The sequence below is a fragment of the Micromys minutus genome (assembly GCF_963924665.1).
Source record: "Micromys minutus genome assembly, chromosome: 23".
NCBI classification, from domain to species: Eukaryota; Metazoa; Chordata; class Mammalia; order Rodentia; family Muridae; genus Micromys; species Micromys minutus.
In genome coordinates this window covers 28,368,604-28,380,861 of record NC_137958.1, presented here as the reverse complement: position 1 = coordinate 28,380,861, position 12,258 = coordinate 28,368,604, and the positions used below count along the sequence as shown (strand labels likewise).

General features: G+C 40.4%; 1 pseudogene across 1 annotated transcript; it reads left to right on the top strand.

Moving 5' to 3' along the window:
• The first annotated feature begins 11,442 nt into the window (after positions 1–11,442).
• On the top strand, positions 11,443–11,912 carry LOC308435572 (AP-1 complex subunit sigma-3-like; annotated as a pseudogene). The gene has a single exon. The product of its transcript is annotated as an AP-1 complex subunit sigma-3-like (transcript).
• The last annotated feature ends 346 nt before the right edge of the window (positions 11,913–12,258 follow it).

Below are 12,258 nucleotides of genomic sequence, written 5' to 3'. Positions count from 1 at the left end.
CTCACTCTCTCTGCCTTCACTGTCTGTCCTTCTGTTGACTTGAGGGAAAACATAACCAGCGTTCTGGTTCTGAAGATTCTCAGTTATTTCCAAGACATTTCTGCTACTTGTGGAATTGTCACAGAAAATCCATGACTAACTTTCCCATAGGCACAGAACTTCCCCACAGCAGACTAGATGTACCACACAGCATGAAGGGTCTGTAGAAGATTCTATTCGCTGGTGGATGCTTAAATACTAGACTAGCAATTGGCGGATTTTACTAAAACACTACTGAGAATAGAGTTTGTTCATCCCTCTCTCATACATGTTGATTTTGAACAATTGTTCTGTCTTTTGTAATAGAGTGTATCTATTTTATAGAAAATAAAATTGTAGAGAAAAATGGCTGCTATACATTTTAGCTACTGCAGTGACTAATTGAACCAATGAGCTTGGACCTTAGAGGATTTACAAAAGCTTTGTTTAGTTCTTGTTTTGTTGTTGTTGTTGTTGTTTGTTTTGTTTCTGTTGTTGTTTTTCAACTTTGTTATAATTTTCTATAATAGAAAATTATAGAGTTTTATGTTTCTTCCTCCATATTCTCAGATGGCTTCCTTTTATACCATTGGTCTGAGATAAAGATGACCCCAACTGAAGATCCCAACACTTCCAAAAATTCGGGTGCCTGAACACATCATGTCAACTACAGAGGTAAGAAGCAGATATGTCATGTGCTGTGTTGGAATGACTTTGCAATCACTTGTTTACTCTAAGAATGCATGGGCAGTCAAAATGGACAAAGGAAATTGTTCACTTTGTATATTCTTCAAATGTCAGTTGCTATAAAGCATTCTCTGAAACTAGTGACCCCATTTCAGATGGTTCCACTCATTAGACATGTGACCTCAGGAAAGTCCCAAGTGACTCTGAGCATGTTTTACTTACTTTTTAAACAATGGAGTTATCTCAGTTACGCTCCACTCAGTCCTAAGTGATTTCTTTCATGTGAAATGTGAACTCATAAGAAATATCTGACACAAGTCTTTCAAACCGAACTGCAAAGAAAATATCATTTACGTAATCAATGAAATGGAAGTGGCTGCTCTTTGTTGGGTTGCCAAGACAAACTAAAGGTTGCTTTGAGGGGAGGAGATAGAGTCATAGCCATCTTGACTGACATTTTAAAATATTAGCAAACATTTTCATTCCAAGTGTACAATAAATCTACATAAGAGTGGTATTAATTTAGTGGTAATGTCAGTAGGACTTGGAAAATGGAAACTAGCAATTGTAGGAGAGTTGAGACATAAACAGCAGTGTACTTTTCCTGTTTTCCTGTCGCTCCTAAGAAATTAGCACATGACCAAAACAACTGTGTGGTTTTTTTTTTTTTTTTTTTTTTTTTTTTTTTTTTTTTTTTTTTTGCTTTGAAATGGGACCTTTCTAATTGCGGGTCTGTGGAACACTGATATCACCTGTACTGATATCCACCGAGTTCTTCTCACAGGTATTTCTCTTGTGTTTTTTTTTCTACCTCATCCTCCTGATCGTCTGTCTATCAGCTGGCTTTTCTGTTTCTCTGTTTGCTGTGTGGTGCTGGGGGAATGGACCTCCAGGCCTTGTGTGTGTTGAGCAAGCATTCTACTAGTGAGTCAAGCTCCCAGGCTTCTCTATCCGGTTCATACTTTTCATATGAGCGTGTCTCCTATGGAAGTTAATCCTTCTCTCTCTCCAGAGCCCCAACAATTACCTTTATATTGAAGCTACTGCATCTATCTTGAAGCTACTGCAAATTTAAAACTGCACAGAAAGCTTTCACAGGTGGTGTTTTGTGGTCATTGGGTTCTAAATATTTTATAAGTTCCATTATCACTTATGCTTTGATTCATAAATATTAATGAGATTATTTTAGGTTCTGAACATAAAAACTTTTCCTAGATCTTTGGTTTTTGTCAGTGTCTAATATTATATTGTATAAGGAGAGGAAGACTGTATTATTGTTTCCTATTTAGATTACTTCTGTGTCTGCTACATGGTTAGGGTCCTGGTGAGACTCCAAAAGAAATGAATTCTTTTATTTTAATAATATAGGCTTTCTTATACATTTGCTTTAATCTACACTAACTGTATGAGTCAGAAGACCTACCCCCCCACCCCCAATATTTACTACAGGACCTGTTTCTTTAGGGGAATGCAGAAATACCTTCCATTGATTTCATTAGGTCCCATCCCTTGACCATATCAAGAGGCTGTTCTGTTAGGATTTAGAGTTGCTAGAGATTCTGACAACTGCCTTTCATCATTTTTAATGCCACTCTTTATTTCTCTGGCCTTTCTCCATCTCCTCAACCTCTAAACTTGACCACATTATTTTTTTTTTCTCCCACAATAGCATGTAGGTGGTTTTCTTGTCTAAAGATAATCAGAGGATCTCTACTCTGAGTAGGTCCATCTGCTAGCATTTACTACGATTGATGATATATTGTGTCAGTCTCTGTCCACTGCTTGTTCTTGCCCCATTTTTCTATTTCTGGCTCTTATTCATTCTACATAGTGTTCTTTAGGCCTTTCACTTCCTCAAGCACCTTTCCCTTGCTGACTTTTAAACTTTTAAACACATTCTTGCTTAAAGTTCACAGTGAAGCAGTTCATTCTAAATATTATAATACAACAAATTTGTATTTTATAATTTCAGTTTCCCTCACTCTTGATGGAACCAGCTCCATCAGTGAACATATTCTCCAGGGCAGGAGTGATGATTAAAAAAAAAAACAAAAACAAAAAACCAATTAGACAGCACTGGGCATGACCCCAGCCAGTTCTGAGTCTGAGGAAGATTTAGTTTTTCCTAGTCTGCTTTTATACCATTTTAATATACCATTTAATACCATTACATATAAGTAATAGGGTCATTCCCTTGACCCAGTTACCTAAAAACAGTTCCATCCCCTAATACCATCACGTAGTATGTTAGGATTTTTTTCCATGTCATTTTTCTATCAGTTTATTTTGTGTATGCGATGAGGGTGCCCATGCCATGATGCATATATGAATGTCAAAGGACAACTTGTAGGTGTTGGTTCTCTGTGGAGATCGGGTGTGGCGGCAGTCCCAAGATGGCGCTTGGGACTCCGGCCAAGTCTTGTGACTAGCACCTGACTTCCTCCTGCCCACCACCCCTGAGATTAGCTACTCCCACCGTGCGAGCTGCGCAGGCGCACCCATGACGCAAGATCAGGCCAGATGATGCGGACCTATGAACTGCAGATACGCAACATGGACTGAGGAGGTGGAGTTGAGAGAGGATAAAAGGGACTGCGCTTGGGGGCCGGGGGAGACAGAAAAATTTTCACTAGCAAGCTGTAAGGTTCCTGGATAAACCATAAACCGCTTTGAGAAGAGCGCTGTGTTGTCGCTCCTTTTCTACTGGTCGGAGACAGTAGCCACAGTTCTCTTCTACCACACCACATGAGTTCTGGAGACTGAACTCGGGTTTTATCATACTTGATAGCAAGTCCTTACCAGTTATGCTATCTCACTAGCCTGGAGGTTAGGATTTTCATTTATGGCATCTATGAAACAAAAACATTCAGTTTAGCATATCTCAATCTCAGAAGTACCCTATCTCAGAAACTGTTAGGAATTTGTATACCCAGCAAAGGCAGCCCTAGAGTAAGTAAAAGGGCATTCTGAAGCCTCCAGAGTAGTTCTTCAGACCTACGTAGCACTTCAGCATGCTCCGTGTTTAAGGAGGAGAAAAGAAGAGTGGGGTTGTGTGGTTCTCTAGCATGTATGCTGCGTGCCAGAACCAGAATCGCCCAAATGTGGTTCCTTCCCCAGTTAGGCTACCTTCTCACTTGATACTTCCTTCCCTAGGCCTTGGATCTGGAGTTCTTTTCTTTAGAACCACGGTTCCTTACTTGCACTGCAGGCAGTGTCCTTTAAGTTTTATCATGCATCAGTTAGAATGCTTCAAACATTCATCTGACCTTTCCTCCAGTGTTGATGGGGAGTTTGAGTTTTGGGAAACTGGCAGTATCTAATAAAGTGAAACACACACACACACACAGAGAGGGGGGGGGGAGCACTTTTAGGCATAGAGCCAGGTGAAATGCAAACTTATGTGTGTTAAGAGACATGAACCACATTATCCATACATAATATCGCTAACCCAGAAACTCTTCAAAACTCCCTCAATAGTAAAATGAAAGCAATGTATACTTACCTCGTGCAATGGGATATCGTGTTACCAGTGACAGTGAAAAAAAAAAAAATTACAGCAGGGTGAAACTTACAAACATGATCAAAGAAAGCAGAGACTGAAAAAACTGTACAGTGTGATTGCATTCAAACTGAGAACAACACAGACAACGCTAGCCTCCTGGTAGAAATTATGATAGTATCTCTCTTTAGAAGGAGTAGAGACTGGAAGGGAGGCAAGGCAACATTTTGAGGTTCTGGTAATATTCTATTTTTTACTCCACTCATTGCCTGAAGGAGTTCCGTTTGTGACCTGTCCAATTTCATGCTTATTTCTCCATATGCACATGATGTAGATAACAGTACAAATTTATCTCAGCCCTAACTTAATCTAAATATAACGACCTAAGGACTTACATATGCCATACAAATGCACATAGATTTAAAGATCGTAACCCAATTGCCTTAAAAAAATTATCAAAGTAAGTCACTGTTGTTATCTAGCAGCTGGGACCAGAGCCCTGTCTTTAACTCCTTCATTTCATGGGATATTATGTAAATGGTCTTCACCAAACTACACTGAGCTCAGTAAAGGAATTATGTAAATACAGTAACCAGCCCCGGCGAAAGAGCAATTATATATCTCAGCAGCTGTGTGCTTCTGTTCATGTTAGATAATTAGCCAGAAAATTGTTTGCATAATTATTTTATGGAGCATTTGGCGATTTAACCATTTACCTCTGAAGGCTTATCCAAAAGTCGTTAAACTGTTGAATGCGGGAGAGATCAGACTTGACAGTGTCTCAGCAAACTTAACAAAACCCAAATGGCCTCTGAATTCCACAGCTCTCTTCTGTGTAAGCCGTCATCATGGTTGGCATGTCAGAACTAGCTTTCACTTTAAAAAAAAATTTTTTTATTGTTTTCTCTCTAAAGGACATGTGTGTCACCCCTTTTAAAATGATATACAACTGAAATGAATTCTCGGGCTTGCCACCGCTCTTTCTGATTAGCTGAGCACACATCCAAACCACTGCTGCGGTTATTAAACCCATGTGTTGCGTTCCATGCTCAGGAGAGGACTCGCTGAGAAAGAGAAGAGAGATTACAAAGGGGCTGGGGCAATCCGGGAAAACTGGCCTTGGAAACTGGCTTGAAAAAACACTTATCCCCTCTCCAAAACAATCACACCTGTTAACATTTGAGGGGCTTTTCTTGACACTGAGTGCTGTCAGCATGTATTTTGATGACATGTTTTAGTCACGTCGTCCACAATGAAGGGAGAGGCATGGAATGTGTAGTAATAGCAGAGGAACCCAGTTGTGTGAGCTTTTCATGATTTGGGGGAAATGCTGTGCAGGATCTATTAACTGAGATTGGGCTTTGGGTACTTGCACCCAAGTTCTACTAGGCCTCTGTCAGAGTTTGCTCCTGAAACAGGAAATCAGACTGAAACACACTGCATGCACCCTGGTCTCTGCTCTGCCTTCCTACCTCTAAGACCTTCAGGCTTGTCACTGAACCTGTCTGGGCTTCTGGTTAGTTTTAATTGTATCTGTCTCATGTGGTGGTGACAAGGTGCCTTTTGTTTGTATTGCTTTACCAAACTACCTGGTAACTTAAAATAACAGAAACTCTCTAAAGAGTTCTAAAGATGGAAAGATCCTATATCAAAGCCCACCTGAGACATCGGATGAGGATTTTCTTGCTGAGCTCCCGAGGGGTGGGAGAGATGGAAGAGATGGGTTTGTTGTGGAATCCCATGTGTAGGACAATAATCCCTCCTGGTTTAATCACCTCCTAAAGGGTCTGCATCTCCACACTATCAACATTGCTACAGATGTCTCAGTATATTCAATTTGGGGATCCATTTGACTAGGAGAGTATTAGATTAATGTTTGCAAATATGAGAAGCACGTAGGACTACCCAGCCGAGAGAAACACTTTATGGACATTGCTATTTTTATATTTAACTGTTGTTTGGGAGGATAAAATGGAATTGTGTGTATAAGAGTGTGATTTAAATTGTAAATTCTTCAAAAGATGATTCACATCTTCCTGCAATTTCCTAGGAACAAGCCATTTACAAGTCTCCGGGGGGAAAAGATGGGAGAGATTCAAAAATCAAATTTACCAAGAACAATATAGGGTTAGGACTCCTTAGGGAAGAAAACCCAACTGCCATCAATTAATTAAGTCTTTACAGAGAGACCATTGTAGGCCCAGCTCAGCTGGAAGATGGTGAATGAATAGTTAAGCCCAGGAAAGAACAAAAGATGGGCATCTATTGCTTGAGAAACACATGGAGCCATTTTTTCAAACCTCCCTCGAGAGTCACTGCTAATGGGCTTGGGTTTCTTTTTAGTGATGAAAATGTAAAATTGATTGTGATGGTGGTTACATAAATGCAAATACATTAATTCCATTGAACTGTGTATTTTGAAGTGGATGAATATCACCACGTGCGAAATATAACTCATTGAAGCTTTATTTCCTAAATGCCTCTGGCGCTTCAGTTCATATTGCATAATTCTTGCTTTAAATAATCATAAGTAAGAAAGGAAAAGAGAATAAATACTGCTAGCATCTCCTGGAGCAGAGTGTGGCTGCTGCCTGCAAGGGCGTGGTCAACGGCTCCCAGGTAAGTCAGAGATGAGCGCAGATCCTAAAGAAGCCTGGACAGACAGGAAACAAAATTCAGTCTCTTCCCTTTAGCCAGCTGTCTCTAAAGAAGGCCAAAAGAACTGGAAAATAGGTGTCCTGCCTGAAATGTGTGTCCCACTCCTCCTGGAAGATCCCAAGGGATTTTTCTCATAGGCACCAGTTTGGGACATGGGGACATTGGTCATGGGACTGTGGGGTGTAGATGTCCAAAAGAGCAGGGGGTTCTGTTGAGGAGAGGGGTCAGCCTTACTCATGGCACACTTTTCCCTAAGAGGTTTGCATTTCCGCACTGTCTCTGTGGCAGAGGCTGAACTTAAGTATGCTGTTGGAATGGGTAGGCCAGGGGATTTCAATATATGAGAAAAAATATGCAATATTTTGTGCAATTCTTCCTTATTTTCTCTTGGTTCCTCTCTCTTCCCTTCCTTTAGTCTCCGTTTCCTCTCTCATTGTCCTCCTTTCACACACACACGCACACACACACACACGCACACACATTTGTATATATTCGACTTAAGAGAGAAAAAGCATTTGGGGGCAAGTCTTGCTTATTTCACTTAACATGATAAACTCTAGTTCCATCTATTTTCCTGTAAGTGACATGATTTTATTCTTTGTTATAGCTAAATCAACCTCGGGTGTGTGTGTGTGTGTGTGTGTGTGTGTGTGTGTGTGTGTGTGTATAGGTATAAATTTTCTCAGAGATGTCAAATGAAAGCAACAGAAGAAATGTTTACATGCAGAAAAATGTTAGTGAAAGGCAGGAAGTGGTAAAGGAGATGGTAGTTGGAGGTGTGAATATGTCCTAATGAAATCCATTACTGTGTATGCCAACTGAATACACTAATTAAAAATACTTTGTGACCCAGAGGACCGGAGTGGACCTTTTGGACGGAGGGAGACTAGAGGTTTTCCGGGGCCCTTTTGTCCCACTTACTGCCAGAAGAATGGCTGAGGCAGTTCCTGTCCAGTAACAGGTGGTAGAAGGGGCCTTTTAAGTTCAGGATGCTGGAGAGAGCCAACCTGGTGTCAAGCAGCTGTGTGGCCTGGGATAGCTCACTGCCTTAATGTCATCCTTCTCGCTGGCTTTCTGGGGAGGGGCATGAGCTTCGATAAAAAGTTTATTTTTCTTATTTTTAGTCAAAAGTTACAAAAGAAAATCACGTCCTAAAATACTTTAAAAGATTAAAATACTAGACAGAAGCTTGGGCAGAAACCCAATAATTACAATTAGTACAGATCTAGCAGGGAGATTTGTATTAATTGTCAAGAGAGTAGTAACATTAAGATTAAGAAGGTCTACTGGGCAAAATGGACATTGAACATGGAAAAAAGCCTGCAATGCTTCCTGTGATATTTCTAACAAATGTGCATAGTTTAACTACAGAAATGAGAAAACACGAGGCAAGCTCAAATTAGGAGTACAAGTTCTTCCAGAAAAACAAATGACCATAAAAGTGATCAAGGTTAAAGGGACAATGACTGGTCCTGAATCTAATCCTCTTGTCATGGAGTTTATTGTTGGGATAGCATTCAAATTTGAAGAACTAAGGATTAAAGGGTATCGGTGCTCACAGTCTTACTATAGTCAGTGTGCTTTATGTAATACCCTCTGCGCTGCTATTTAGGAGTAAACAGAGATAATGGCCACAACTTGCTGTTGAACAAAAAAATAAGGTGACGATTCTACATAATTAGTGAGAAAGAGAACAAAAAAGCAAAAATGCAACAACAAAGAAAATTAAATGTTTACATTTGAAATATGTGGGTGAAAGGTCTGAGAGGTCCTCAGCATGATTACTGTAGTTCTTTTGCAAGTTAGAAATATTTAAAAATAAAACCATTAAATGAAACATTACATTTCCCAGGAGAACAAAGTAAAGTGGATCCTGTCTGGCCTGTTGCACTGAGCTTCCTAGAGGAGTTGCAGCCCTGGACAGAGGATTCCTTTGGAGGCCTCACACATAGCCTTGCTGTGGAATCCCAGGAAGTCCTGTGTGTTGCCAAACCCATCCCTTCCCCCTGAAGGGAGCCAAATAGTATAATAGGAGAATGGGAAACACTCCCTTGACATTCAACATTTGGAAATAATATCTAGTGTGATAAAGGGGCCTGGTACTCTGTCCAGGGAAATCAGTTTTCCTCTTCCTTCTGTATAAGGCATCAGAGAGCTGTTGTTTTGTATTATTAAGATAATGAGATACATATGAAAGATTAAATTACAATGCTATAGACTCTTGAGATGTTTTATTCAAGTGTGTGTGTGTCGGCATGTGTGGGAGCTAATATGCATGCACACACGGGTGCCTGTGAAGACCAGAGACTGATGTCAGTTTTCTCCCTCAGTCCCTCCCCACTTCATTTTTTAAGGCAAGTCTCTCACTGAGCCTGTAGCTGAGTTAGGGAGCTAGTCTAGCTAGACATATTGTCCCAAGGATTCTCCATCTGATGAGATCATAAAAAGGCTGCCACACCCAACTGGGTTTTTCTTTGTTTCTGGGGATCTGGGCCTCTAGTCCTCTCAGACTACCAAGGCTTTATCTACTGAACCATTGCCTCAGCCCCTTACTGGATCCTGGTGATTTTCCTCTCTATCTAATTTATTTTTTTCTACCTATTATATGTTCATTAGTTCATTAACTGTTGCTGGCAAGACACTCTAAAAAGAACTTAGGAGTTTGTAATTTATCATTTGCCAAGTGCTTTTATGAAAACCAGTTGGACATTCTGTTATCCTCACTACCCCCAGTCTAATGTACACCTCTAACTGAAAGCAAGAAAAGAAGGAAGGAGAAGGTAAAGAGGAGAAAACACGGGGCACTTTTACAAAGAAGGGAAAGGAGAGAGTAGTAACAGACGTATGTCAGGATTTCACTTAATCCCCTTCTTGCTTGAAAGAAAGGTGGAAATAGACGCCCACAGAGAGGAAATAGGCTTCAAAAGAGCCAAGAGGCTGGACCTCCAGGAGCACAGTAGACTCCACACCATGGTTTACTGAGGTCTGGAGTCTGTGTCAGGTCCACCTATGGTTTAACAGTGATTGATCCACTTCTCCTTAAAAAATAGAAGCTTTTGTTGAACTGTGGGGAGATTGTGTAGTTAAAAACAAAACAGGAAACAGGAAACACTCAAAGACACAGGAAAATAAAAATTCTATCAACCTCAGTTAACCCTTTTGTGTTTCTTATGATGACTGAATTTTACAAAGGGAGGAATAAAGATTGATTAGTGAGGTATAAATTGCACAGTAGGCTGACAGTAGGTAATGATAATCCATAGTATTTCCAAACTAGAAGAGTAAATGATTTTACCATTAAAAAAAAAAAATGATTGTGGGTTAGCAGGGGAGATGGCTCAATGGGTAAACACACTTGACTCCAAGCCTGAAATTTGATTTTGATCCTCAAGATTTTACATAGTGGAAATTGTCCCCCAATTTGCATATGTGTACCATACCATGCATATGTAAAGTCCCAGGTGGGCACACATGATGACCTGAGTTTGATTCCTAGAAGTTATGTAAATATGAATGTGGAAGCATGCATCTGTAATCCCAGTGATAGGGAGGTAGAGTTTAATATTCTTCAAAATATGGCCTTGTGAGTGTTAATTTCAAGGAATAATTTCAACACCTAACTTATTAAAGTTAGAGAAAATGTAATCCAGCAACACTGCTGTTCTGGCAACAGATCATATCCAAAGACCTTCTAGATCTATGTGATCTGGCTGGAAAGTAGAAATGCTCTGGATTACATTATGATCTAGCTGAAATACAGACATGTCTTTAGTGAAGAAGATGCTGTAGAACACTGAGAGACAAAAAGGTAGGGGTGGGCTAGTGTATGGTGGGCTGTGTGTGTGTGTGTGTGTGTGTGTGTGTGTGTGTGGCCATTTTACCTTCACAGGTAAAAAAAAATCAGAGACAGGTTACAGTGAGAACAAGCTAGATACAGGTGAAGAAAGAATGAGCCAGAGAATAAAAAGGAGCCAGAAGATCAGAACGTACTGCCAAATTTAGTATGAGGCCAGACAGAGCAATTAAGTGAGAAGACGAGAAGAAGCCAGATTGAATCAGTTAGCTTGGAATATGAAGTTGTATGGAGGTTAGAAGCTTCCAGACCTAAGCCTGGGGAGGTAGAACAGAGAAGGAAAGGCTATGGTTTTAGCCCAAGCTGTGGAATTGCACAGCTTGGGTATGACTCTCATCTCATTCTATATGGAAATGATATAATACAAAAAATGATGGTAGTGACTGCTATTAAACTTTGGGGTTCTATGCTTTAACAGATTTATTTGTCCTGTATTTTAACTATCACCTTATCAATAGAATAAGTCATACATGCATTGGCTTCCCTAGAAAGCCAAGAGAAAACTGACTGGCTGAGGGGCATAGGAGTAGTTGTTCCATAGTAGACAGAAAAGGTTGAAAATGAAGGTAGACTGAGAACTGCCCTTTAAGGTCCATTCTTCTTGGTGGGAAGTAGGCATGGTGTGAGGCTAGCGCCTCATCTGTCAGCTGCCCGGGCTGCTACAGTCTCTTCTGACCCTCGCATCCTGGTGATCAGTGCTGTCCAGACCTGGGTGGCTGCGGCCACCATGATACATTTCATCTTACTCTTCAGTCGACCGGGGAAGCCATGGCTGCAGAAATGGTACATCACGCTCCTTGACAAAAAGAGAAAGAAGATCACATGGGAGATCATCCAGACCATCTTCTCTCATGGGCACAGGATCAGCAGCTTCATTGACTGGAAGGAGCTGAAACTTGTCTATAAAAGGTACACAAGTTCATATTTTTGCTGTGCAATAGAAAATCAAGATAATGAGCTCTTGACACTAGAGACTGTTCATCGTTATGTGGAGTGGCTGGATAAATACTTTGGACAATATCTGTAAGCTGGATGTTATCTTCAGTCTTGAAAAGGCATATCTTTTCCTTGATGAGTTTATAATAAATAGGTGGAGAAATTTAGGAAACATCCAAGGAAACAGCAGCCAGGGCCGTTGAAGACTCCGATATGTTACAAGAGACAATGGAAGAATACGTGAACAAGCTCACCTTTTAAGTGTACAGTCTGCTTGAAGATTCTGAGGGTTTCATACTGTGAACCTATAAACAAGCAACTCCTTGCACCCAGTCTCCACACAGCCTCCGGCACCACACCAAAAATGACTTAAAGGAATTCTGTCCTAGCTGGTAAAAGTAAAGTTGGTAGCATAATGTCCTTATGGTTGCTACATGTGTGTATTGTACTATGTAGCAATATTCACTGTGGCTCTAGGTGGTTTCAAATAGTTACTGCAGACTGAATAGTTGCTTGCGGTGTTTTGAGTCCTTGTAGTGTTTTTAAGGTAATTTCAAATACTAGCTGCAATGGGATAATTTCTGTTTCCATTTAATCTTCTACCTGT